This window comes from Dermacentor albipictus, chromosome 6, assembly GCF_038994185.2.
Source record: "Dermacentor albipictus isolate Rhodes 1998 colony chromosome 6, USDA_Dalb.pri_finalv2, whole genome shotgun sequence".
Lineage (NCBI taxonomy): Eukaryota > Metazoa > Arthropoda > Arachnida > Ixodida > Ixodidae > Dermacentor > Dermacentor albipictus.
Window position 1 is genome coordinate 138,501,057 of NC_091826.1, and position 27,625 is coordinate 138,528,681.

The 27,625-nt window shown below is 46.6% G+C and overlaps 1 long non-coding RNA gene across 1 annotated transcript; it reads left to right on the forward strand.

Moving 5' to 3' along the window:
* The first annotated feature begins 1,052 nt into the window (after positions 1–1,052).
* On the forward strand, positions 1,053–4,065 carry LOC139047126 (uncharacterized). The gene is made up of 3 exons (XR_011507054.1): positions 1,053–1,170; positions 1,801–1,863; positions 3,893–4,065. It is a non-coding gene; the product is annotated as an uncharacterized lncRNA (long non-coding RNA).
* Positions 4,066–27,625: the final 23,560 nt, after the last annotated feature.

Below are 27,625 nucleotides of genomic sequence, written 5' to 3' on the forward strand. Positions count from 1 at the left end.
TCGAACCACCGGGTACGCGCAACGCCGGCCCTGAAAACCAGACGAGTCGCAGCCGGAGTCGCAGTCGCAGCCGCAGCCGCAGCCGCAACCGCAGCCGAAGTCGCAGTGCCAACCAAACCATCGCAAAAAAATCTCCAAATGGAAGCCCGCCGTCTAAGGCCGCCAAGCGATCTACCACTCCGGAGCTGCAACGTCCCAGAAATGACAAGAGCCAGCCAGCCTCTGATAACGGTGAGCCAGTCCGTCCAAACCACGACCGGCTTTATTAAAGCCGGTCGTGGTCCAAACCCACGAAACACAGTACCTCTTAAAAACTTCTTGAAACGGCTACAAACGGCTATAGACGTCTTGGTCTATGATAAGACTGAAAATAGAATTTCTTCTAAACATAACCTCAGCACTTGTACTATGCTAGTATATATTCTATCTGCGGCAAAACCCGCTACTGGTGTCACTAGAGTCTGTTTAGGTAAACGCATTCTGAATGTCTAACTCAAGAAATTTTCTAGATCTTTTTGTCTAAAAATGCATAAAATGCTAAACGACGTTAAATGTGCGGTTACCGTCGGCCGTCGGCGTTAGCGAATAAAAGACGCCACAGGCAAATCGAACTCGTTGGAAGCAACATAAGTTAATTGGCTTTACCATTAAATTATTTCACACCAGAACTTCAACAATCAAAGGCGTGTTATTGTTTTCCATACGGGGCGCGCACACGACGCCTGTAAACCATTCTATGCTCGCGCAGCATGTATTTACAGCTGCAGGAGCGAAACGCCGGTGTTACACAGCGGTGTCACAGAGCCACCGCGCTCCGATCACTTCGGCGGTGTAATCCAAATTTGTCAGACATCTCATTCTGTGCTGGAAACGCTGGGAGGCAGAAGGTTTGAAAAAACGGCCACTGCCGCGCGCTATGTCTCGGTCGTGGGTTCGTCATCCTGTTGTGCGTCATTCTAAGCCGTTCTGTACGTTTATACTGGATATTAACTGGAGTCATTTAGGTGTGCTGATGCTGTGTGCCGCGTGTTTTGCATCAGTGCTTTGCGACATCGGTTGTATTGCGTGTTTTCGCCGACGGCTTACTACCACAATGGCGGGATCTGCGTTCGCCGCCTTCGTGTCTCGGTGCGTCTTTGTACGTCGCACGTTCGGATAACACTTTTTCCGGTAAGTGAAATACATTGCGCTTCGTTTTTCGTCAACAATGTGAATATTTAGGTGTTACCCGCGACAATTCTTGATATATGGGCTCTTCTGCCCTGCGAGTTTTTACTTTTATACGAGGGTTCTGCTTGTGTTCAGCCGTTCAGCACTACCGCGCTCCACGACTTCCGCAACAACAGTCAGAACTTTGCCCTGCTTGTTGGTCTTTGTGGTTAACGTAGCACGAACCAACCGAAAGGAGTCCATTCGAAGACGACGCGCTGGCTGTAATGCGGAACCAGACTGAACTCGCCCTATTTTGTGTCCTTTTGTTCTTACGTGTGCGCGCGTGTGTCAGTGACTATGCAGTTTGTAGCGTTCCCACTTTATAGCAAAACAAAAAATATAACTGCAGTGTTTACTTCATCTATACAATTCCAAATTAAATCGTCTGCTGATGTACAAATTTCACTTGTGTTTTGTTCTAAATAAGCAAGAAAACCTTTAACCTAGTAGGTGCTTCATCTGGGAGTGAAATCACGACAGCTTGGCATTTATTAATGAATGACTGTGACTGGGTCACCTTATTTGTAATTGCAAATCTGCCTTTCAACTGACTTGATGCTATCTTATGTTGTCCCTTTCACTCTATAGACGGCTGGACATCCTTCTTGTACCTTGGCGCTAGCTGGATGACGGGACCTCATCATGATCAGTGTAAGCCAATGTACTGTATCCTCTCTGGTCCTCCCAGTGCTTTTTATATGGCTTAAGGCCAGGGAGCGCTTCGTGGTAAAATAGTTGGTTGGTGTCTCACAAACGGCCATTTTTTTTGCACTGGTCGATTATAAGCTGCCACTATTTTAACCAATTTCTCAGTGCCAGTGTACATACACAGTTCTACTAATAATTAGTTTTCCTAAGCCTTACAAAATTTACGTGTAGGTAGTCATTGCTTTGTAAGAACTCACAAATTAACTCTGCTGTGTCATAGAAGTATTCCATACATGAGTAAAAATTTTCTACAACAGTGTACATTACACCTTGCTTCCCTAAAGCACAAATGTATTCAAGCGAGTATTTGATTAGTTTGGTATTCTAAATGTTTTCTGTGTGATTTAGTTTCTTTACATGAACTTACTGTACAGCATCAGCAAGCAGTCTAATTTAAGATTTATGTGTGCTGTAAAAGGTGTTCTTTGCCACTAGAATTGATAAAACATGGGCCAAGGCTTCCATACAAGGACAAACTTCAATTTCGCTCTACCACCATCAGCACTTGGCTGGCGCTTGCAAAATGAATCACATCAAGTAGCTTATGCCAGACTGTTTTTTAACCTTATATTGAGGAGATCACAAAGAGATCTGTGGAGGCTGCTGCGTCTGAGATATAGATTGCGCTGCAACATATCTGCGTGTAGAACAGGCATGATGCTGAGGGTTCCAGCAGTTTGCAGAGGTGCTTTTAAAATTTTGTCATGACTGCAATTTTACCTGTGCTGTTTTTTATCACCTATTTCAATAATATCATTGGAGGTGTTATCAGAATTTATCAATCTCTTTGCTCTGGCCCATTAGCCTGCCACATTTGCCTTTTCACTAGGTGGGCAATTATTCTGCATGAATCATTACTTGAATACACCTTTTTGTGTGCAGTGGCTTCTCAGTTGCAAGTCAGCATAGATGCTCAGAATTACCTGAGGCTATAGATACACTGATGAATTTGCCACCTATACGAGTCACTTTGCACTTTCTCACGCAAACAGCATGTTAACACTTCCAAGTCAGTGGGCAATGTTATCGTTTGATCACATCATGAGATACTTTCAACTTTGTATGACGCATCATCCAAGGTGTTGCGTCATTTGTGTGAGGTATTGCCCGAAGCCAATTAGGGTCACATCAAAATATATGAACAAAAGTGATTGATCCAGCTAGGAGTGTTGCTTTGAAACACTAATTTATCACCAGTCCTCCTTTGCATGCTACCTGCTTACTCTGTACTGTGTCATGTTTAAGTTTGAAAGAAAGGCAACAGCTAGGCAGCGCAAAATGCCAAGCTTGCTTTTAGTTCAATATGAAACGCTATTTAACTTTTTAATTAAGTTAGTACATCATTTACCTGCAGAGTGAATTACTGTTTTAAACTGATTATATTTTGCAGGAAGCTTTTCAGACTTGTTTGACAGGTTGATAAGTGGCTTTTAGCCACAAAACACCATACAATAAATTAAAGGCTGACTTTGACTCTGCTATGCAACTTAATGACTATATGCCAGGAACAAGGTCTCTGAGTTGTGGCGCTGGCTAACACTCCCAGCGTTCTACTAGGACACACAAATACCCAAGAAAGTGAATGGGAAAACGACGCCGCTGTAGCTCAATTGGTAGAGCATAGCACGCGAAATGCGAAGGTTGTGGATTCAGTTCCCACCTGCAGCAAGGTGTTTTTTCATCCACTTTAATTTCCATTAATTTATCGTTTATTTAATTTATTAAGCACAAGTAATTTCCCCTATGTTGTCCTTGGTGTCGGTGTTTGTTGGCTTCTTATGATAGGAAATATACTAGTCATTTTAAACATCATCGCATACATACCTTAAGATACCCGTAGTTTAGGAGAAAGGAGTGCTTAAATTTATTTTCAATGTGAGCCAAACTTCTTACTTAGCACATATTGCTAATTGAAGTTCCAATTTCAACATTCTCATTTCTTCCCTTGCCCTTTTTTTCCTGTTCTGTGCAGGTATTGCTTTCCTATGTCTACAAGAACCTTCACGCGTGGCCTGTGACAGCAAGCTTTTGTGGGCAGCCAGTGCTCTCCTACGAAGGCTGGCCTACTCTGGCAGCGGCGGCAATCATCTTCAAGATTTATCCATGATCACCCTTGCTGCTATTTGTCACTCTTGTTAATTACACTTTCTGCATCTTTTCTAATTTATTAGGTAATAAAGTATGAGTATGTGACATGGTGTGAAGTTGATGCCTTGGTGCATTTTCGCTTGCAATCACCTTTTATGCATGAAAAGCTCATCATACAGTTTATGAAAAAAATAACAACATATTATGATTTATCTTTCAGTTCTTGTAACATGCAACGTACAAGGAATTCACTAATGGATGATATGCCGAAGAACTCACCATTATTTCTGCGTGATGCTGTGCAAGCATGCGGCATTACCTTAGAAGAGGCACCCACAAAGTAAGTTACAATTTACTTTTAAATGAAGCATGGACATCAGAAAAAATATATTTATATTGCTAGTTAGAGTGGTTTGCAGTGTTTTTCCAGATGTGTACTATCCTTTATTTCTTAACTCATTGCAGCACAGCGGCTATTGTGCCCCCTGTAGCTGAAACCAGGATGTAATTTTTGCCTGAACTGCAGCATCACTGACAAAATTTTTCTTTGATAGAAACTATTTCTATTTGGTGGAGACCCAGCAGGGCGAAGTTTTGTCAATAATGACGTTTTTCACGCAGAGATGTTCTTGTTTAGGTCAATGAGTGAACATTGGAATTATATCAGCATACAATACAGATCTTGTTTCATTTGCAAAATAATTCTGACAGGTGGCATTCAATTGATTGGTCTAATTAAAAAGCACGAATTGACCAATGAGGCTGTACTACACTATTCCCATGGTTCATATCTGGAAAAGCTACCTCTGCATCACTCTACCCGACAATATAAACTTTTTTTTTTCTGATGTCCATGCCTCATTTAAAATAAATTGTAACTGTGGGCAAACGTCGTGTTACTGTAATAGCTGCCGCAAAAATATGAGGGAATGTCTAATAAAAGTCTTCAGTTGTTCTTGTAAAGCTGTCCATTAGCCAACTTTTAGCGTAACGTTAGCAGGGCTTACTGAAGTACTTCTAGACGTCCATGGCTACAAAATGTCTTGATCAAGACAGCTACTAGGCTTTTGTATTAGCCGTTCAAGACATCTTTTAGACATCAAATAGCTGCTTGCGTATTTCGTGGGAACCTACCTACTAATTCCTCACAATCCTCACCTAACACTTTACAGTCAACCCGTTCTATTTTACGGACTCCAGTCATTCAATACTCGTACTCTCAAGCTCTTCAGCGCCCTATGACACCATCTACAACACCATCGCACATGCCGGACCAAACAAGCATGCAGCGCCTTGAACGAGCGGTTCAGGTTTTAACGGCTAAAGTAGACAGCCTCGCGAATGAGGTTGCAGTGATTCGCATGATACAGGCTGAAATGCAATATCTAAAACAAGAAATTGCACGCACTGATGTCGTCGTTCAACAGCTAGTAGCCAGCGCGCAAATATTCGCGCTTGCACATCCACGCAGTCCAAGGTCGATGAGCCCTCCGGCTCGGCAAATCTGTAATATGGCAGGCCCTAATCGACCTTTTGTAACATGGCAATATAATTGCAGGAACCTTCGAAGGAAGAAGGCTCTCTTACAACAATTCATCTGCCGAGAACCGCAGAAACCAGATATCATTTTAATTCAAGATGCTTGCGGACTTATATCATTACCGGGATATGAACACTTTGCCCAAGGAAGTATTACTAAACGAGACAAAAGAGCTCCACAGGGTGTGACCATTCCCATTACCACTGTAACATACGTGGCCAAACATATTCCAGCTACACAAATCGATACTGATTCCATAAACAATTCAACTCAGGAGCACGTTACTGTCCAATGCCGCTTCGGCAGCCGTGACGTTCTAGTTATCAATGCATACTGGGTCCCAAGGCTCGACTGTCCTTCTTCTCTGAAATGGTTGGACACGTACACAAAGCTACATAAGGACAAAGACATCATTATAGCTAGGGATTTCAATACACATAATATATCATGGGGCTACCAGCGCACAACTAAAGCAGGGCAGCGCCTCGAAAGAAAAATGCAAGATAACAAGTGTACGTTTCTTAATGACACAACCGAGCCCACGCGCCAAGGAAACAGTGTCGAACGTGACTCTAACCCCGACTTAAGCTGGTACCGCGGAATCGGGAATGTAACTTGGGCGAATCTTCACGAAAGTCTTGGAAGTGACCATTACATCATTAAAGTTACTCTAAGCATTCCTCGCTCTAAGGCTCGCCTTGCTAACGCAGCTTCTAGTACACAACTTACTGACTGGCACCGATTCCGATCAGACCTAGACCGGGCCAACGAACAACCGGCCCTACATTCATGGGTGAAGAATATTAGCGAGAAAAGGAAAAAGTACACCAAAATGATTGCGCGTACCGCTGAAAACCCACACACAGACTCTCATCTGCTTAACTTATGGGATAAAAGACACAGGATAGTGCAGAATTGGAAGAAACATAAACAGAATCATAGCCTTCGCAAACTTATTGAGCAAATAACAGTAGAAGCACAAGAATACGCGCAAAAACTTTGCACCGAGAACTGGTTAGAAACATGTGACAAGCTCAACGGCCGCCTACATACTGCGAGAGTGTGGAATATCTTAAGATCACTTTTGGGCCAAGGAAAACCACGACACACCATGGACAAGATAATGATGAGCTCTGGCCAGACACGCGAAGAAATAACTGACGAAATCCGTCTGACGTTCTATCCCTTGGACCAAAATGCAGAACAACTTCCGGATTACCCAACTGAGTCATTCGAAGAGAGTACAACAGGCATAAACAGCCTGTTTACTTTAGCTGAGCTACATACGGCTCTCTCTTCGCTGAAACGAAACACAACGCCTGGCAAAGATGGGATTACTTATAGTACACTTCGTAACTTACCCTCTTCTCAGTTAGGACAACTTTAAGAATACATCAACAATATTTGGGAATCCGGAATCCTTCCAGAGGAGTGGAAAACGGCAATAATAATACCAATCCCGAAACTCGGCAAACCGGCCAACTGCATCACAAACCTACGTCCTATATCTTTAACGTCGTGTGTAAGCAAACTGATGGAACGCTCATCATACCTTGCTGGTGAAGCAGCGCACTGACACGGACACAGTGAAGACAAACAGAAAAAGACGACACTCGCTGCTGCAGCGAGTGTCGTCTTTTTCTGTTTGTCTTCACAGTGTCCGTGTCAGTGCGCTGCTTCACCAGCAAGGTATGATGATCACTCACCAACTAGCCCAACTTTCCACTTTACTGATGGAACGCATGGCCCTTAACCGTCTCAATTGGCACTTAGAAAACAGCAGTGCTTTTCCTTACACAATGACAGGCTTTAGATCACATGTTAGCACTCAGGATACCATGCTTCGTATCTCGGAAGATGTGTATCAAAATCACAGTCTCGTACAAACCAGAGTAATCGCAGGTGTAGATATACACAAGGCGTTCGACCACGTGAAACACTCCGCTATCCTCAAGAACCTCTTGACCTTACGAACCGGCGCCCGCCTCTACAATTATATTAAAGATTTTCTTACCGGTCGCTCTATACAAATTCAAATCAATGCAGAGCTGTCAGCGCCATACCCTCTGAGTATAGGAGTCCCTCAAGGCTCAATTCTATCGCCCACTCTCTTCAATATTGCTTTGCTCGATCTGCCTGCCCGGCTCTCTTCCATCGCACTACTCGAACACAATATTTATGCAGACGATAGTAGTATATGGTGTTGCAAGGGGTCCTTAGGTGAACAGGAGCGCACCATCCAGTCAGGCTTAGATACCATTCACGAATACGTTAATGGTATTGGGCTTAAGTGTTCTCCAACAAAATCTGAGTACATAGTAGTAACTAATCAACTAGGCCACCGCGCGGAAGAGCAGCGCCAAAGCATCAGTATCGAACACACTGAAATACCGCGCCGATCTAACATCAAAATACTGGGCTTCATCCTTCAGGATGACGGTAGAGCTGAAGTATGGTTGGAAAAAACGATCCGACAACTAAACCAGACATACCACATGTCATCTAGAGTAACACGTAAACAAAGAGGACTAAAGGAGCAAGAACTTCGAAGGAATATTGAAGCGCTTGTCTACTCCCGTGTGCTCTACCAACTTCCATATCAATCTCCCACCAAGACCCAGCACTCCAAATTAGAAACGGCGCTCCGCAAATATACGAGATTAGCTTTAGGAGTACCCCGATTCGCCGGAAACGACCTTGTGGCTGCCACTGGGCTTTTCAACACACTTGATGAACGCATTACAATTTGCAGGCAAGCGCAAATTCAAAGCTTCAAACATCCCCACAAGGGCGCAAACTGCTCGAACATCAAGGATACCAGGCAGGTGCCCTACCGCCTTTTCCACCGTTGCATTCACCACCATGGGACTCGCTACCCAGATTCACGGTCCTACCCATACCGCAACATATGCAGCCGCACAAACACGAAGCTCGCCGCTCCCAGTTAGTCAAACGAACAAATAGGGAAAACCCACTACCAGACACTACGTATTACTATACGCACGCTAGTCACTCGGAGGGTAGATGGCTAACTGCAGTAGTCGGCCCTGACTACGAGCATGTAAGCGCACACATAGGAGTCCCCGACCCTTCCGACGCAGAGGCTCTTGCTATTCTCGAAGCAGTCACCCGGCCTCATCATCCAACCCAACGCATCTTAATTCGCACCGATAGCCAAGATGCATGCCGCATGTTTCGCGACAACTTGCTACCTGAGTATATACACAGCCTACTTCAATGTCACTTGGATGCACACCCTTCGCTCTGTGTTACCTTGCAGTGGATACCTGGACACCAAGGCATGGGGGGGAACTCCCGAGCTCATGTGCTCACCCGCGTAGTTAGTTTTCCGGGTCCCCCGTGCCTATGGCCATACAAATTTAACCCAAGGGAACACAGAAAGATTTTGCACAAGGAGCGCACATCACTTTTAAGGCAACTTCGTGCCAATGCCGTCGCCTTTATAACTCCCCCTGCTAACCTCTCGCGAGAAGACAGCGCTATTTTCCGAAGACTTCAAACAAACTCAATAGTGACTCCTCATTTCCGTCACTATATTCAAGGCCTACCTGGGCCACCGAAACGAACTGCATGGAATATCCGTCCCTAGAGCATTGTCTATGGCATTGCCCTCACACTCAAACCAAACTGCAGACAGCCCTCTCTAACATTCCCACTAACATCAAGCCACGGTCATGGACAGACTGGCTCACTCCACCACCCCATGCAACTAACATTCTCCTGCCGGTGCTTATACAGCACGTCAGAGACGTGTTGGGTGAGGACTGGTAGCTGACCGACCAGGGTTGAGCGCCGGACGCTGGCGTAAAAATAAAAGTTTTTTCTCTCTCTCTCGCTCTGTGCCGGAGGTAGAGGCGTCTGTTCAGGAGATGCGCGAGCCTTGGGTTGCGCGTCCAACTGATGCGCCCTAGGAGCAGCCGACGTGGTCTCCTGCACCGCTGATCCGCTAGCTTCTTTCGATACCTCCTCCGCGTCAGCCTCATCCATGAGAAGTGCTGACGCCTCATCACTGCTCACTGGCCCGGCGACGCTGACGTACGTCCGCGCGCGGTGGAAAGCGACGGCACGAACCACACCGTGGAATTTGACAGTCACGCCGAATATGACCTGTGCCACGGCAGCGAAGGCACAGGGGTGGCCGGCCCGATACGACAAGCGCCAGCTCTCCAGCAACGTTCACCTGGTGCGGCAAGTCGTCGAGCTTCACGCCAGCGTTCAACTTCAAGGTCACTATCCTCGTAGTTGACCTCTTATCAGACACGCCGTGAGCGCGCCACAGCTCTCTTGAGATGTCCGTCACCTTCCCAAATGGCGAGAAGGCAAGACGCACGTCCTCGTCTGGTACGCTGTGCAGGAGCCAGTGCAGCTTCATTCGAACATCCCGGTTTGCAGGGTCGATCACGAGACATCTCGCATTTTTCACTTTCAACTCGCCGATGTTGAGAATCTTCTTCGCGGCATCGGCATCCTTGAATGTAACCGCCCACACATGACTCATGCGGTACGCGCCTAAGGCGATAACTTCCGGCAGGAGCGAAAGTGGAGCGAGCGCGTCACGAAAATCTTCCACCCGGTTTGGGCGGGCACTGATGTCCCCGTGCAGGAAAACGGTATTTAAGACAAGACGACCTGTAGGCAAAGTAGGCAGTACGACCTGGTATTCGTTGTCCGATGCAATAGCCCTGTTTCCGCGACCAGGCATGGCCGCTGTAGCCGCTCCGACGGAGCCCGTCATCGCACGTCCGTCACGCTCGGTGGCCGGAAGTAGACTCTCCACTGAGCCACGAGTTCGATGCTTCAAAGCGGTACAAAAGCGCCTCTAGTGAATGCGGTGTTGCCTTAGAAACGAGCTGTTTCTAAGGCTCAGGCGTGCGTCGCTTGCTCAGGCGCACATTTCGTTGCCGCGCCGAAGGCGGCGTTGCTCGACGCTCACCGCGTCCGATGCGGGGCGCGTAGTCGCTGCGCCGTAGCCCATTGTCTTACACCCCTTGGCGGGTCGACGGGAACGCTGTCGCGTTCCACTCTTGAAGGCGAAGCTTAAGCGTCCTCCAGTTTTTGAATAAACGGTGCGATCTATCTGAGCCCAAGATGAGAAATACTGAAACGCACCCAAGGCAGCACCACAAAAGCACTTGCATGCGGAAGAATTAACATGGATGCATACGCTATAGTGCGTCGCAACAAATGTAGTTTAATTGTAATATTTTTTTTAAAATCGGTATAGTTTACCTATAGAGCTTTGCTTAATATTGTTACGTGTGGAAAGACACAGACGAAAGATGCTATTTACACGCTATTTACACTGGAGCCAGGAAGCCAGGCTGACACTCGCTCGTGCCAAGGGCACCGACCAACTTCGTCGTTCTCGCGGCGCCTCGTCTCTTGAACATCGCTCCATGATACCGTAATATTACCCCCCGGCGGCAAAAGCACCGTCAGGGTGCTGTTAAATATCCAAGGTGCATGGAAAGTTGCAGAGCTTGAGTCGGGCAACGGGGACAACGTCACATGGTTGTCACAGCGGAGGACATGGTGGGCGTGGCTAGAGCGATTTCATAGGTGACATCGGTCACTTTGCGTATCACGCGATATGGGCCTGTGTAACAGGAAAGCAGTTTCTCACAAAGGCGACTTTACGCGATGGTGACCAAAGCAACACGATGGCGCCGGGCACAAAATGGACATCACGGTGACGGAGGTCGTAGCGTCGTAGCTTTACTTTGCATATGCTTTACATAGGACGGAATAGAGTTCAATTATTATAGGATTTTTGTGATTACAGAAAGACATCAAGGCCTTCACAACACTGAGGGAGTCCGTATATATAACTGATTTCTGGAGTTGTGATTTATTTATACGCTTTACGGCCGACAAGAGTGCGTAGGCCTCAGCCGTAAAGATACTAGTTTCCGGATGCAGTATGTCGGATTCCGAGAAGGATGGACCGACGGCTGCATAGGACACCCCGTCGTGTGACTTTGATGCGTCTGTGTAAAACTCCGTGCAGGAGTATTTGTGCTGGAGTTCCCGGAGATGCATTTGGATTTTAATCTCTGGAGCATGCTTTGTGACTTCCACGAAAGATATATCGCATTGTATGAGCTGCCACTCCCAAGCAGGCAGCAGCCTGGCTGGATGCATTTGGCGAAGCTCGAGGAGTGGAACGTGCGTTTCTTCACTAAGCTCCCTCACACGCAGCGAGAAAGGCTGTCTTACGGAGGTACGATTGCGAAAGAGTGTAGCATATGTCATGTCATTAATGGTATTAAAACAGGGATGTTGAGGATTTGAGTGCACTTTCAGAAAATATGTTTGGCTGATGTATGTTCTCTGTAGATGAAGTGACCACACATTTGATTCTACATATAAACTTTTTGTGGGACTCGTTCTGAAAGCGCCAGTGGCCAGTCGGATTCCTAGATGGTGGACTGGGTCTAGCATCTTTAGTGCGCTCGGGGCGGCAGAGTGATAAATCACGGCGCCATAGTCTAGTCGCGATCGAATGAGGCTTTTATACAGATTCATTAGGCACTTCCTGTCACTACCCCATGTAGTCTGGGATAGAAGTTTGATTATGTTCATTGTTTTTAGACATTTTTCTTTAATATGTTTAATGTGGGGGACGAAAGTGAGTCTGTAGTCAAGTATGACACCTAGAAATTTGTGTTCTTTGTTTACAGGTATCTGTTGTCCACGCAGTTCTATGCAAGGATTTGGGATAAGTCCTCTCTTTCTTGTAAAAAGAACACAAGAGCTTTTGTTAGGATTGATCTTAAATCCATTCCTGTCTGCCCATATTGACACTTTGTTCAGGCCAAGCTGTACCTGTCTCTAGCACACTGCGAGGTTACAAGATTTGAAAGCTATTTGAATGTCGTCCACGTAGATAGAGTAAAAGATGACGGGTGGTAATGAAGCACGAAGCGTGTTCATCTTCACGATAAAGAGCGTGCAGCTGAGCACGCCTCCTTGGAGTGCACCCGTTTCTTGCGTAAAAGGGCGTGAGAGTGCATTGCCGATTTTTACCCGGAAGGTTCGATTTGACAGATAGCTTTCTATTATATTAAGCATATTACCGTGGATGCCCATTTCTGACAGGTCTCTTAAGATTCCGTCATGCCACGTTGTGTCATACGCCTTTTCCATATCGAGAAATATCGATAGGAAGAACTGTTTATGTATAAATGCGTCCCGGATATTCCCTTCAACACGCACGAGGTGATCGGTTGTGGCGCGCCCTTCTCGGAAGCCGCACTGATAAGGATCAAGCATTTTGCTCTGTTCAAGGAAATGAATGAGTCGCCGATTTATCATTTTTTCGAACACCTTACAAATGCAACTTCTGAGGGCTATCGGGCGGTAACTTGCCACCGAGGAAGGGTCTTTGCCTTGTTTTAAAACAGGAACTACAATGGCTTTCTTCCACGTGGTTGGAAGGTACCCTGCATCCCAGATGGTGTTGAAAAGGGTGAGTAGTGTAAGTTGCGTGTCATTGTGTAAGTTTTTGAGCATTTCATACATGATTCTATCAGATCCTGGTGCGGAACTCTTGCATTAGTAGGATCTTGATGAGGGCTAGTTGGTTCATACTTAGAACTGAGGTGAAACAGCGCGAAAAAGACGAGGACGCAAGGACACAAATACCAGCGCTTGTCTGTGGTATTTGTGTCCTTGAGTCCTCGTCTTTTTCACGCTGTTTCACCTCAGCTCTAAGGAACTCTTGCATGCGCTCAAGGCAGCTTTCAACTCGGCAGCACTAAAAGGGCAATTGTACGGTTCATTCTGTCGGCATTTATTGATAAGTGGCTTGCATTCTTCTATTTGTTTATATTTCAGGAAGGATTGCGAATAATGATTTGAGCTTGATACACTCTCAAAGTGCTCCCCAAGTGAGTCGGCCTGATCTTTCAGTGTATCGCCCTGTGTATTTACTAGAAGGAGTGAATATGTTTGCCGCCCTCTAATCCTATTAACCCTGTTCCAGGCTTTGGCCTCATCTCTAAACGAGTTAATACTCGATAAAAACTTGTGCCAACTTTCTCTTCTGGCCTGCCGCCGGGTTCTCCTACCTTGGGATTTTATTTTTTTAAAGTTGATAAGATTCTCAGCGGTGGGAGATGCTCGCCGCAACCCCCACGCCTTGTTCTGATTCTTACGGGTGGTCCTACATTCGCTGTTCCACCACGGTACACGTGGTTTGCATGCCAAACCACTTACTTCGGATATGCATTTTGATGCTGCATCTATTATGAATGCTGTAAGATAATCCACAGCAGCATCAATTTCTAAAGAAGACAGGTCAGCCCATGAGATGCTAGAGAGAGTTCGAAATTTCTGCCAGTCGGCTGTGTCTATCTTCCACCTAGGAGCTTCTGGAGGATATTCGTTTTCTTTAGATGTTCTTATCAGTATGGGGAAGTAGTCGCTCCCGTAAGGATTGTTCATAACTTCCCGTTCGAGTTCAGGCAGTATACTCGGGGAAACTAGGCTGAGGTCAATTGATGAAAATGTTCTGTTGGCGAGAGAATAATATGTGGGTGCCTTCTTATTCAGCAGGCATGCACCAGAAAAGAAGAGGAACTGTTCAACAAGAAGACCTCGCGCATCTATACGAGAGTCGTCCCACAGGCTGTTGTGCGCATTGAAATCCCCAAGTGCAACGTAAGGTTCTGGCAATTCATCTATGAAGGACTGAAATTCATGTTTGCTTAGTTTGTAGTGTGGGGGTATGTAAATCGAGCAAATAGTGATAAGTTTGTTTAGCAAAACAATTCGAACCGCCACTGCTTCAAGGGCCGTTCGTAGCTGTAAATTTTGACATGCTATGCTCTTTTGGATTACAATTGCAACACCTCCCGATGATGCGATTGCATCATCGCGATCTTTGCGAAAAGTAACATGCTGTCGGAGAAAGTTTGTGTGTTGTGATTTTAGGTGTGTTGCCTGTAGACATAGCACTTTTGGATTGTGTTTGTGTGTAATCTCTTGCACATCATCAAGGTTCCTAAGAAGACCTCTGACGTTCCATTGTATGATTTGTGTATCAATATTTAAAGTAAGTTGGTGCTGTGTGTACGGAAACGGAAAGATGCCTTAGATTACAGAGCTCTTTCGAGGCCCTGTAATCGGGGTTTTGCCCTTTCTGGAGCGTTCGAGGGCGCCTCGCCGCTCCTTAGGCGCTTGGCGCGCCGTGAAGACAGGTGTAGTGTCCGTTGCCTCTTGTGAGGCGCCGGACACATGCTCTTGCGAGCGAGAAGTTTTCTGTGAGGGTCCTGCCTCGGAAGGCAAGATCCCTGCGCCCACCTTCGGGGTCGATGGGGCTCCCTGAGGGATCTGGCTGCGCCGGCTGTTGCCAGAGCTGGATGGGGCCGGGGAGGTTGGGGCAGCCTCGGCTGCGCCCACCTTCGGGGTCGATGGCCCCGTCTGCTGTGTTGGCGTAGCAGCGTTAGCTGCAGCCGCCGAGGGGGCGGATGGCGTCACTGCCGCCTCACTGGGTGTGGGTCGGGCAGCCGCCGGAGGCCGTTGTGGCGCTGCCCCCTGACGCGCCACTTCGGCAAATGTGTTCTTAGGCAGGTATGCCACCCGCCTACGTGCCTCCTTGAATGATATATTTTCTTTCACTTTGATCGTGACAATTTCTTTTTCTTTTTTCCAAGATGGGCACGACCGCGAGTACGCGGCGTGCTCTCCATCACAGTTTACACGATGCAAAGAGTTCGCGCAAGCTTCAGACGTGTGTTCATGGGCACTGCATTTTGCACATGTTTGGCGGCCTCGGCAGCTCTGCGAGCTGTGGCCAAAACGTTGGCATTTGAAACATCTCAAGGGATTTGGCACATGCGGTCTTACACTGAGCTTGATGTACCCGGCCAAGATTGACTCGGGCAGGACACTTGATGATGATGATGATGATGTGTGGTGTTTTGTGGCGCAAGGGCCAGGCTTGGCCAAAGAGCGCCATGACAAGTGGTGATGTTGACGATGTATTGTGGAAGATGTGACTTGGCTGTAAAGTTGCCTAAAAATAGTCGCTGTAGAGTGCGTAAAATCTACTTGCTATAAAATTATGGCGATGACAAATGAGGAATACTATGAACATTAAAATCCATCGTAAAAGAATGATGCAGAATAGAAAATATATGAGATGGTAAAAATGCCTGGAGCACTGTTGCCTCGCCAGAGCCCTTGAAACACAAGGGCCTTGAGGCACGTGCTATACGAAAGAACAATCACAGCGCCATCCTCTGAAGAGAGGAGACGCTACGAACATGTGGGGCTAACAACACGCAACACAACATCTTTCAGATAACTTAGGACTGCGTTAGTGTCAAAGAGCGGTTCTGGGCCGAGTAACATTACGGGATGAAGGGGAATATGCTGCCGGTATGCTAACGGAAAATGTTTCTTTCTGTCAGATTCGGCTTTCCGACACTCCAGGAGGACCTGGAGGACGGTCAGCCTCTCTCCGCATCTCCCACAGGTTGGGGGCTCATTTCCAGTGAGTAAAAAATTGTGGGTGCCAAATGCGTGTCCTATTCTTAGACGACAGAATAGGACATCTGTTCGGCGTGATTTTTTAGTAGAGGGCCAGAGTCCTAACTGTGGCTTTATTAGGTGGAGCTTATTATCTGTTTCTGCGTCCCACATGCGTTGCCAGTGGCCGCGCATCCTCCTTCGCAAGAAATTCCTGAGATCTGTGACAGGCACCACAGCGGTAGGGTTAACGGCTTGCGATGCGATAGACGTGGCCATCTCGTCCGCCAGAACGTTGCCCTCGATGCTCCTATGGCCAGGCACCCAGCATATAATGATATGCTGGTTAGATAGGTACGCTTTACACAAGACGGTGTAGAGTTTATTAAGTACTGGATTTTTGTGTCTATAGGGTGACATCAAGGCCTTCACAACGCTTAGGGAGTCTGTATATATTGCTGATTTTCGAAGTTTCGATTTTCTTATGTGATTTACAGAAGACAGTACTGCGTAGGCCTCAGCCGTGAAGATACTTGTTTCCGGATGCAGTACACCTGATTCTGAGAAGGATGGGCCGAAGGCAGCATAAGACACCCCGGCATTTGACTTCGAAGCATCTGTGTAGAACTCTGCGCAGGAGTGCTTGTGCTGGAGTTCAAGAAAATGCATTCGGATTTCTATTTCTGGTGCGTGTTTTGTTACTTCTAAAAAGGATATGTCACATTCAATCAGCTGCCACTCTCAAGGTGGTAACACCTTGGTTGGATGCATTAGGCGAAGCTCGAGGAGTGGGACATGTATCTCATCACTAAGCTCCCTCACTCGAAGCGAGAAAGGCTTTCTTACAGAAGGACGATTATGGAATAGTGTAGTGCAGGTCATATCGTTAACAGTGTTAAAACAAGGATGTTGATGATTGGAGTGTATTTTTAGGAAATATGTGAGGCTGATGTAAGTGCTCTGTAGATGGAGGGACCATTCATTTGATTCCGCGTATAAGCTTTCAATCGGGCTAGTTCTGAAAGCGCCAGTGGCTAAGCGGATACCTAGATGGTGGACAGGATCTAGGATCTTTAGTGCGCTCGGAGCGGCAGAGTTGTATACGACGGCGCCATAGTCCAATCGTGATCGAATTAGGCTGTTATAAACATTCATTAAACATTTCCTGTCGCTACCCCATGTTGAGTGGGATAGAATTTTAAGTAAATTCATTGTTCTTAGACATTTCTCTTTAAGATATTTAATGTGCTGTATAAAAGTAAGCTTGGAGTCTAGTATAATACCTAGAAATTTGTGTTCTTTGTTGATAGGTATTTGATGTCCACAGACTTGAACACAAGGATCTGGAATCAGGCCTCTCTTTCTAGTAAAAAGAATACAGGAACTTTTGTGGGGGTTGATTTTAAATCCGTTTTCGTCTGCCCACTTGGAAACCTTGTTCAAGCCCTGCTGTACCTGTCTTTCGCATACTGTGAGGTTGCAGGATTTGAAGCCTATTTGTATATCGTTTACGTATACGGAATAAAAAATGGCACGTGGTAGTGAAGCACGTAGTGTATTCATCTTAACGATAAAGAGAGTGCAGCTGAGCACGCCTCCCTGGGGTACACCAGTTTCCTGCGTAAAGGGGCGTGACAGTTCATTGCCGACTTTTACACGGAAGGTACGATTGGACAAATAGCTTTCAATAGTGTTCAGCATATTTCCACGGATGGCCATTCCCGACAAGTCTCGCAAGATCCCGTAACGCCATGCTGTGTCATACGCCTTCTCCCTGTCGAGGAATATTGATAGGAAAAACTGTTTATGAACAAATGCATCGCGGATATTTCCTTCAATGCACACAAGGTGATCGGTAGTCGATCGTCCTTCTCTGAATCCACACTGATTGGGATCGAGCACATTGGCGAGCTCAAGGAAGTGCATGAGTCTGCGATTAATCATTTTTTCGAAAAGCTTACAGAGACAATTTGTAAGAGCTATCGGTCGGTAACTTGCCACCAAGGAAGGGTCTTTACCCTGCTTAAGAACAGGGACCACAATCGCTTCTTTCCATGTGGGTAGGAGGTATCCCGCAGCCCACATAGTGTTGAAAAGTGTGAGAAGTGTAAGCTGTGTGTCAGTATGTAAGTTTCTGATCATGTCATACATGACTCGGTCAGGTCGCGGTGCAGTGCTTTTGCATGTGTTCAATGCAGCTCTCAACTCGGCAATATTGAAAGGCCGGTTATAGCGTTCGTTCTGTCTGGATTTTCTAATTATTGGCTTACATTCCTCTACTTGTTTATATTTGAGAAAGGATTGAGAATAATGATTCGAGATTGATACACTCTCAAAGTGCTCCCCAAGTGAGTCGGCCTGATCTTTCAGTGTATCGCCCTGTGTATTTACTAGAGGGAGTGAATATGTTTGCCGCCCTCTAATCCTATTGACCCTGTTCCAGGCTTTGGCCTCGTCTCTAAACGAGTTAATACTCAATAAAAATTTGTGCCAACTTTCTCTTCTGGCCTGCCGGCGGGTTCTCCTACCTTGGGATTTTATTTTTTTAAAGTTGACAAGATTCTCAGCGGTGGGAGAAGCTCGCAGCAACCCCCACGCCTTGTTCTGATTCTTACGGGCGGTACGACATTCGCTGTTCCACCACGGTACACGTGGCTTGCATGCCAAACCACTTACTTCGGATATGCATTTTGATGCGGCATCTATTATGAATGCGGTAAGATAATCCACAGCAGCATCAATTTCTAACGAAGACAGGTCAGCCCATGAGATGCTAGAGAGAGTTCGAAATTTCTGCCAGTCGGCTGTGTCTATCTTTCACCTAGGAGCTTGTGGAGGATATTCGTTTTCTTTAGATGTTCTTATCAGTATGGGGAAGTAGTCGCTCCCGTAAGGATTGTTCATAACTTCCCATTCGAGTTCAGGCAGTATACACGGGGAAACTAGGCTGAGGTCAATTGATGAAAATGTTCTGTTGGCGAGAGAATAATATGTGGGTACCTTCTTATTCAGCAGGCATGCACCAGAAGAGAAGAGGAACTGTTCAACAAGACGACCTCGCGCATTTATACGAGAGTCGCCCCACGGGCTGTTGTGCGCATTGAAATCCCCAAGTACAACGTAAGGTTCTGGCAATTCATCTATGAGGGACTGAAATTCATGTTTGCTGAGTTTGTAGTGTGGGGGTATATAAATCGAGCAAATAGGGATAAGTTTGTTTAGCAAAACAATTCGAACCGCCACTGCTTCAAGGGCCGTTCGTAGCTGTAAATGTTGACATGCTATGCTCTTTTGGATTACAATTGCAACACCTCCCGATGATGCGATTGCGTCATCGCGATCTTTACGAAAAGTAACATGCTGTCGGAGAAAGTTCGTGTGTTGTGATTTTAGATGTGTTTCCTGTAGACACAGCACTTTTGGATTGTGTTTGTGTATAATCTCTCGCACATCATCAAGGTTCCTAAGAAGACCTCTGACATTCCATTGAATGATTTGTGTATCCATGTTGAAAGTAAATAGGTGCTGTGTGTACGGAAACGGAAGTGCTTAGATTACAGAGCTCTTTCGAGGCCCTGTAATCGGGGTTTTGCCCTTTCTGGAGCGTTCGAGGGCGCCTCGCCGCTCCTTAGGCGCTTGGCGCGCCGTGAGGGCAGGTGTAGTGTCCATTGCCTCTTGTGAGGCGCCGGACACATGCTCTTGCGAGCGAGAGGTTTTCTGTGAGGGTCCTGCTCGGAAGGCGAGACCCCTGCGCCCACCAGCCCGGAGGTTGATGGGGCTCCCCGAGGGATTTGACTGCGCCGGCTGTTGCCAGCGCTGGAGGGGGCCGGGGAGGTTGGGGCAGCCTCGGCTGCGCCCACCTTCGGGCTCGATGGCCCCGTCTTCTGTGTTGGCGTAGCAGCGTTAGCTGCAGCCGCCGAGGGGCCGGATGGCGTCACTGCCGCCTCACTGGGTGTGGGTCGGACAGCCGCCGGAGACCGTTGTGGCGCTGCTCCCTGACGCGCCACATCGGCAAAGGTGTGCTTTGGCAGGAAAGATACCCGCCTGCGTGCTTCTTTGAAACTTATGTTTTCTTTTACTTTAATCGTAACTATTTCCTTTTCTTTCTTCCAAGATGGGCACGACCGCGAGTATGCAGCGTGCTCGCCTTCACAGTTTACGCAGTGGAGAGAGTTTTCACACGAATCAGAAGTGTGCTCATAAGCACTGCATTTAGCGCAGGTTTGGCGGCCTCGGCAGCTCTGTGAGCTGTGACCGAAACGCTGGCATTTGAAGCAACGCAGGGGATTAGGGATGTATGGACGAACATGGAGCTTGATATACCCGTCCTCGATGGACTCGGGCAGGACACTTGTGCCAAAAGTAAGTATCAGATGTTTGGTCTGCATTTCCTCATCTTAATTCGCTTAACGTTGATGACGTTCTGCTCACTAAAGCCCTCCAAGAGCTCAGCCTCAGTCAGCTTCAAGAGATCATCATCGGAGACTACGCCATGGGTGGTATTCATAGTTCGATGCGGAGTTACTGTCACTTTGGCGTTGCCAAATGATACTAGCTAGGTAGGGTTTCATATTGCTTCAGGTTGCGGATTTCCAAGAGGAGATCACCACTTGCCATTCTGGATGCTTTGTAACCTGTACCAAGAACTTGGGTCAGAGACTTGGACACAAGAAATGGTGAGATTGTTCGTACAGCTTTGTTTGGTGTTTCGGAGTGGATTACGTGGAAGCGTGGAAAAGTTTCTTTTTGACGGGCGAAAAATTCTAAAACATCATCGGTGCGCCCCCTCTTCAGGGAGCGATCAGGTAGTGGGGGAAAGAAAGTAGCCATATGAGATTGTAATTTCGGCAGTAACGCCACCCACCCACCGTGGAGTCCTACAAGGGGACGCTGCAGGCCTGTGAAACACGGCCTGCAAACGCCAGCTGTACATTACCACTATAACCAAATATGAAATAATCTAGGTTGGTTATTCGCACAAGGTTAACCCTTGCTGCCTGGAAAAATTGGAAGTAAGCGGAAGCTAGGAGAGGACAGGAAAGATAAAAAGTGAGAGAAAGGCGAAGACTTGAGGGAGAAAGGGAAAGGAAAAGGCAACTACCGATTTCCCCCGGGTGGGTCAGTCCGGGGGTGCCGTCTACGTGAAGCCGAGGCCAAAGGGGTGTGTTGCCTCCGCCAGGGGGCCTTAAAGGTCCGAACACCCAGCATCGGCCCAACCCCCAGGATCCCCTTTTCCCCGGACATGGCTAAGCCACGCATGGTTAAACGCGGGAGGGTCCAACCCTCGTGTGCTCGGGTACGTGGTGTCGCAACACACCAAACGCCTGCTTACGCAGACGCCCCTGCGGGGGGGCAGGACACTTGAATTGAAGGTGAGTATTAGATGTCTGGTCGCAATTTCTTTACCATCTCGCCTCATCTTGATTCTTTTGACATTTATAACATTCTGTTCACTGAAGCCCTCCAAGAGTTCAGCCTCAGAGAGCTGCAGCAAATCATCGTCCGAGACAACGCCGCGGGTGGTATTCATCGTACGGTGCGGGGTTACTATTATTTGGGTCTCCCCAAATGATACTAGTTTAGGCAGTTTCTCAAATTGTTTCTGATCGCGGAGCTCCAAGAGGAGGTCACCGCTAGCCATCCTCGACGCCTTATAAACTGGGCCAAAAACTTCGGTAAGGGACTTCGGTACAAGGAATAGGGAAATTGTTCGCACTGGTTTAGCTGGTGTTTCAGAATGGGTGACGTGGCAACGAGGGAAAGATTCTTTTTGCCGACCAAAAAATTCGAGTACTTCATCGGTGCGCCCTCTTTTCTGAGGGCGATCAGGGAGTGGGGGGAAGGAGGTAGCCATAAACATAGGTGAGATTTCGGCAGTAACGCCAGCCACCCACCGTGGAGTCCTACAAGGGGACGCTGCAGGACCTGTGAAACACGGCCTGCAAACGCCAGCTGTACATTACCACTATAACCAAATATGAAATAACCAAGGTTGGCTATCCACACAAGGTTAACCCTTGCTGCCTGGAAAAATTGGAAGTAAAAGGAAACCAGAAGAAGACAGGAAAGGTGGAAGTAAGAGAAAGACGAAGGTAATAGGGAGAGAGAGACAGAAAAAGGCAACTACCGATTTCCCCCGGGTGGGTCAGTACGGGGGTGCCGTCTACGTGAAGCAGAGGCCAAAGAGGTGTGTTGCTTCCGCCGGGGGGCCTTAAAGGTCCGAACACCCGGCATCGATTCAACCTCCAGGATCCCCCTTTCCCCGGACACGGCTAAGCCGCACACGGCTACGCGCGGGAGGGTCCAACCCTTGTGTGCTCGGGTACGTGGTGTCGCAACACACCAAACGCCTGCTGACGCAGACGCCCCTGCGGGGGCCTCAAGCTGGTCCTTGCTGATGTCACCCAAGAAGGCATTGGGGAGTATGGCAATGTACACTTACAAAGCACTGTGGATACCAGTGAAAACAAATTAATGGAGTTGCCGTTCTTTTTTTTTTTGTCCACTCCATCCCGGTTAGTTACAATGAGCAATGTCCGAACAGAAGGCATATGTAGTTGGTCGTGCATAGCCTGCGCACTAAGACTTGTTGGCATGTTATGACCTTAGCACAGTGTTTATATGTAAAAACCTTCTGATATGTTGATGACTTCCTTCTCTTTATCATACTTTGCCTGATGGACCCAGCAAGTGGGTCAATCAGATGTTCAACAGGCTTCCCACTAGTTTTCCCAGGGTCTCCTTTACCAGGGTTCTGCTCATAGATATCTGTTTTCTTGACCTTGCAATGCACTTCAACCATGCCCACACCTGCTAAACCTATAGCATGCGATCAAAAAAGTGCTATACATCATGTTGCCCCAAACTCGTGACATGTGCTACAAGGCCTTGAGAAACACCCTCATTTATTTACGCCCTCATCATACTGTACGAAGCTTCGCATGATAAGTGCGACAATTAACATCTGCTGGTTTTTCAGTGTTATCCCTGTCCAGCTTGCTGAAAGCTATCCTGAGTGTTTTAAAAGCAGACCACCGCTGCAGGACAAGAAGTGCTTAAAACAAGGGTCGCTATAACCACATATGTCACACGAAATGAAGAAGGCCACTGAGTATACAGGCGGTTTACTTCTTATCCAACAAGCTTGGTTCTCCCTTTGCTAGTGAGTAAACTCAACTCGAATACATGGCCTGTGACAAACTATGTGCCAGATGCTGTGTCCCCTGCAAAGCTGAAGATGTGTATGAGATCCTGACACCCTGCAGCGGCTTCTACACTGGGCAAACAGGCTACTGTAAAAACGACTGCCTTTACTAATATGATAATAACATGAAAACGGGCAGAAATTTGGCTATTCATTGGACCCAGCGGCAGGTGCAAGCCACTCTTCCACCAGATGTGTGTTGTTCACAGAAACTGGAGCTATACAAATGCAGATAAAACAATGATGTTTGAAAGTAGTACAGTTGAACTATATTCTGAACAAGCAGTGCTACCTGCAGCGCTGGTACCTTATAGCCACAATTCATGGCTGCACCACCATGCAGAGGGACCATTCTTGAATTATTAACTTCTCTTTTATTTATGGTGGCCACATATTGCAATTACATATCTTCCACATTGGGTGCAGTATGGTTAAATGTCAATTATAATAGCCATTCCTAATCTGAAAATGCAACAGAAGAGCAAATATAGGCAACAAATTGCAATTCAAGGAGACAAAAGATACCCAGTGCACATAATAAGTGACAGACTTCCTTTTATTGAAAAAGAAATAAAGGCACCTAGGATCAGGTCACGTGAGGGATTTTCGTACGACAAATAGACGCACGCGGCGCCTAGGGACAGCTTCGTTAAAGGATTTTTCGGAAGGCGCGATGCTGGCGCCAAGCGACGCCGTGGTGTGCTCGTCATCGGCGTGATCGTTCTCTGGACCGCGTGTTGTTCAACATTGGTCATGTGATTGTGCGTTGTACGTGCGTTGCTTGTGTGTTGGTTGTAGGTTCTGTGTTACTTGGCGGAAAGCCGTGAGTAGTGGCGGTGCGCAGTGCGGCTTTGGCGTCGGTGAGCTCTGGCAGTACAGAATCTGCGTTGTGTGACCCGTGCTTTCTTGAGAACACGACGGTGGTGACAATTGAAATATCGAAGTGGCCTAGCGCCTCGGCAGCGAAGTTCTGCGAACCGCGATGTGGCGTCGCCGTGTCCGACTTTGCTTACGGACATGAGTGATGTGCTGCTCGCTGCAAGTCATGTAAATTCAACTGCGTCGACCGCCCAGTGTTCAGCGCTGAATGTGTGTTTGGTGTGCTGTGCTTGAAACGAGTGGTGCAGCCGTGCAGCGAGGGGGGGGGGAGGCGGAGGGGCATAGTGGCTTAGGGGCTCCGTTTGCGCGTTCACAGACATGTGCTCCCGTCTTGGTCTCATTAGCGGCTGTCGCGGGATTGTGGTGTGCTAGCTCCTTGCCTAGTATGAAGTTTACGACGCTAACACACAGCATGTGCACGTTTTTCCGCGCTATATGTCATTTGCATGACGGCCGAGTTGAAAACGAAACATATGTCTGTGTTCTTTGCGTTTGCGTGTTGTAAATTACTTTCTATTGTGGAAGTTCTGGGAGTCTCATTACGCAAGGAGTGCGAACGTGAACATAAGCACGTGTGTCTGAAATTTTGAATTACGCCTAATACCCTATACGACTGATAAGTGGGCTACACGGCCTGTGTGAATCAGCCACCGTATGTTGCGACGCTCTTCCGTGTGGTAGACTGATGCATAGTACGCGTTTATTTCTGTACTGTTGTAAAAACCATTTGTTTATTCACTCAATACAAATGTACTGCTTCTTCGCCGCAGTACATTTTAGTTACGCGGTGAAGCATACTAAAAGTGGGAGGGGGCCGCTATCAGCCAATATATTATGTCCACTTACGCGACCTGAGAGGCGGCGGGTGCGCGAGTGTATAATTAAAGAACTCTTATTATGTCCAGTGACAGTGGCCCCTTTTTACTTTTCGTATGTTTCACCGCAGTACATTGCTTAGCCTTCACCGCAAAATATTAATGTATTGCGAAAAAGATAACCGTAAAAAGCCTAATTATGCAACGTCTCTTTTGTAGCTTGCTACACCGCAATACAGAGGTGTAAATAAGCATCGTGCAATAAAGCATACTAAGAGTAGAAAGGGCACATAGGTTTACACTGTGCTCATTATTTTCAATTGTGACACAATTTGCAAGTGCATCTGTGATCGTGGTAAGCTTCATTGACAATTCTTTGTACATTACAAATTCATATTGCAGGGAAGCTTACTAAAGCACATTCACCATTATGGTACGTGTTATTCACCTTCAATGCAGGAGCACAATGTGGATTCTTGCCTCTGCTTTTGGCTGGACTGCACATGCTCTTTGAGAATTGATTTATTTCATTGGTTCATTCTTTGATTAAGCGCGAAACCTAGCAATGGGCAGCCCAAATATTGATTTGTGAAAACCAAAACGAATTCAGCAGTAAGAAGCTAAAGGGTTGTTTTGGTGTAGACCAGTGGCGAAGTCAGGATATGAAAGAGGAGGAAGAAAAGCCGAGTTTTTCCACTTCAACACTGGGAGGCACAACTCCCACAAATAAATACGACTCTTACCTATTTGACTTTTTAAGGAGATTACCGACTTGCATTGGCAAGTGTTCACTTCAACAAACACTGCATGAAGTAAGCTTCCTGCGGATATTTCACCAGCTACTGCATCATTGTTTCACATTATGAGTGAAACTGCAATTTTCTTTATGCCACAACTTGCCCAATTTTGTGTTTTGCAGTAGGATGTTAGCAGTGCTATTAAGGCACTTAAATACTCATGAATAGTGGCAGAGAACAAAAATAAAAGTAAGAAAGCAGTGGCTTTTTGTGCGTAGACTAAGCATACACCTAGTGCTCTTATGGTCATTTTTTCACTATCCGCTAAACCATTCTAAACAAGAAAAGTTTATACACAGACCACAACTAAACCACAGGTATCGTTGGTGAGCAAAGTGTATTTATTCGGTGACATTTTTTGCGGCCCTGCTATTGGGCTTTCCTTCCTTCCTTTTCGGCTGTGCAGGTTCATTAAGAAGTTGATGAGAAAGTTTGACAATTTTATACGTTCAAAGACTTAACGAACCCTTTTTCGTGTTGGTTTTTCTTGGTTTCAGACTATGCACATTCCATTTTAAGGCGTGTTTTATGTGTTAGTTGCTTTTTCGTTATGAGTAGGGCATGTCAACATTTTTTACACCATATCGAGTATGTGGTGCCATAGACTGTTCTTAGATGGAGTCTTGCCCTTTCAGTCTATACAATACGATGTCGGTTGTTTGTGTCCAAGGCCGTTATACAGCGCGATTGTAGCATTGCGCCAAGTTTTGCCTCTGCCACCCAAGCTTGAAAATTTGCTACCCACTGCTGGTGCCATGAGACATGTGACATTTCTTTTTCAATAAAAGGAAGTCTGTCACTTATCCTGTGTACTGGGTGTCTTTTGTCTCCTTGAATTGCAATTTGTTGCCTATATTTGCTCTTCTGTTGCATTTTCAGATTAGGAATGGCTATTATAATTGACATTTAACCATATTGCACCCAATGTGGATGATATGTAATTGTAATATGTGGCCACCATAAATAAAAGAGAAGTTAATAATTCAAGAATGGTGCCTTTGCATGGTGGTGCAGCCATGAATTGTGACTATAAGGTACCAGCGCTGCAGGTAGCACTACTGTTGCAGAATATAGTTCTACTCTACTACTTTCAAACATCATTGTTTTTATCTGCATTTGTATAGCTCCAGTTTCTGTGAACAACACACATCTGGTGGAAGAGTGGCTTGCACCTGCAGTAGGGTCCAATGAATAGCCAAATTTCTGCCCGTTTGCACGTTATTAGCATATTAGTAAAGACAGTCGCTTTTACAGTAGCCTGTTTGCCCAGTGTAGAAGCCGCTGCAGGGTGTCAGGATCTCATACACATCTTCAGCTTTGCAGGGGACACAGCATCTTGCACATAGTTTGTCACAGGCCATGTATTCGAGTTGAGTTTACTCACAAGCAAAGGGAGAACCAAGCTTGTTGGATATGAAGTAAACCGCCTGTATACTCAGTGGCCTTCTTCCTTTCTTGTGACATATGTGGTTATAGCGACCCTTGTTTTAAGCACTTCTTGTCCAGCAGCGGTGGTCTGCTTTTAAAACATCCAGGATAGCTTTCAGCAAGCTGGACAGGGATAACACTGAAAAACCAGCAGATGTTAATTGTCGCACTTATCATGCGAAGCTTCGTACAGTATGATGAGGGCGTAAATAAATGAGGGTGTTCCTCAAGGCCTTGTAGCACATGTCACGAGTTTGGGGCAACATGATGTATAGCACTTTTTTGATCGCATGCAATGGGTTGGGCAGCTGTGGCCATGGTTAAACTGCAGTGCAAGGTAAGGAAAACAGATATCTATGAGCAGCACCCTGGTAAATGAGACTGGGAAAACTAGTGGGAAGCCTGTTGAACACCTGGTTGACCCACTTGCTAGCTCCATCAGGCAAAGTATGATAAAGAG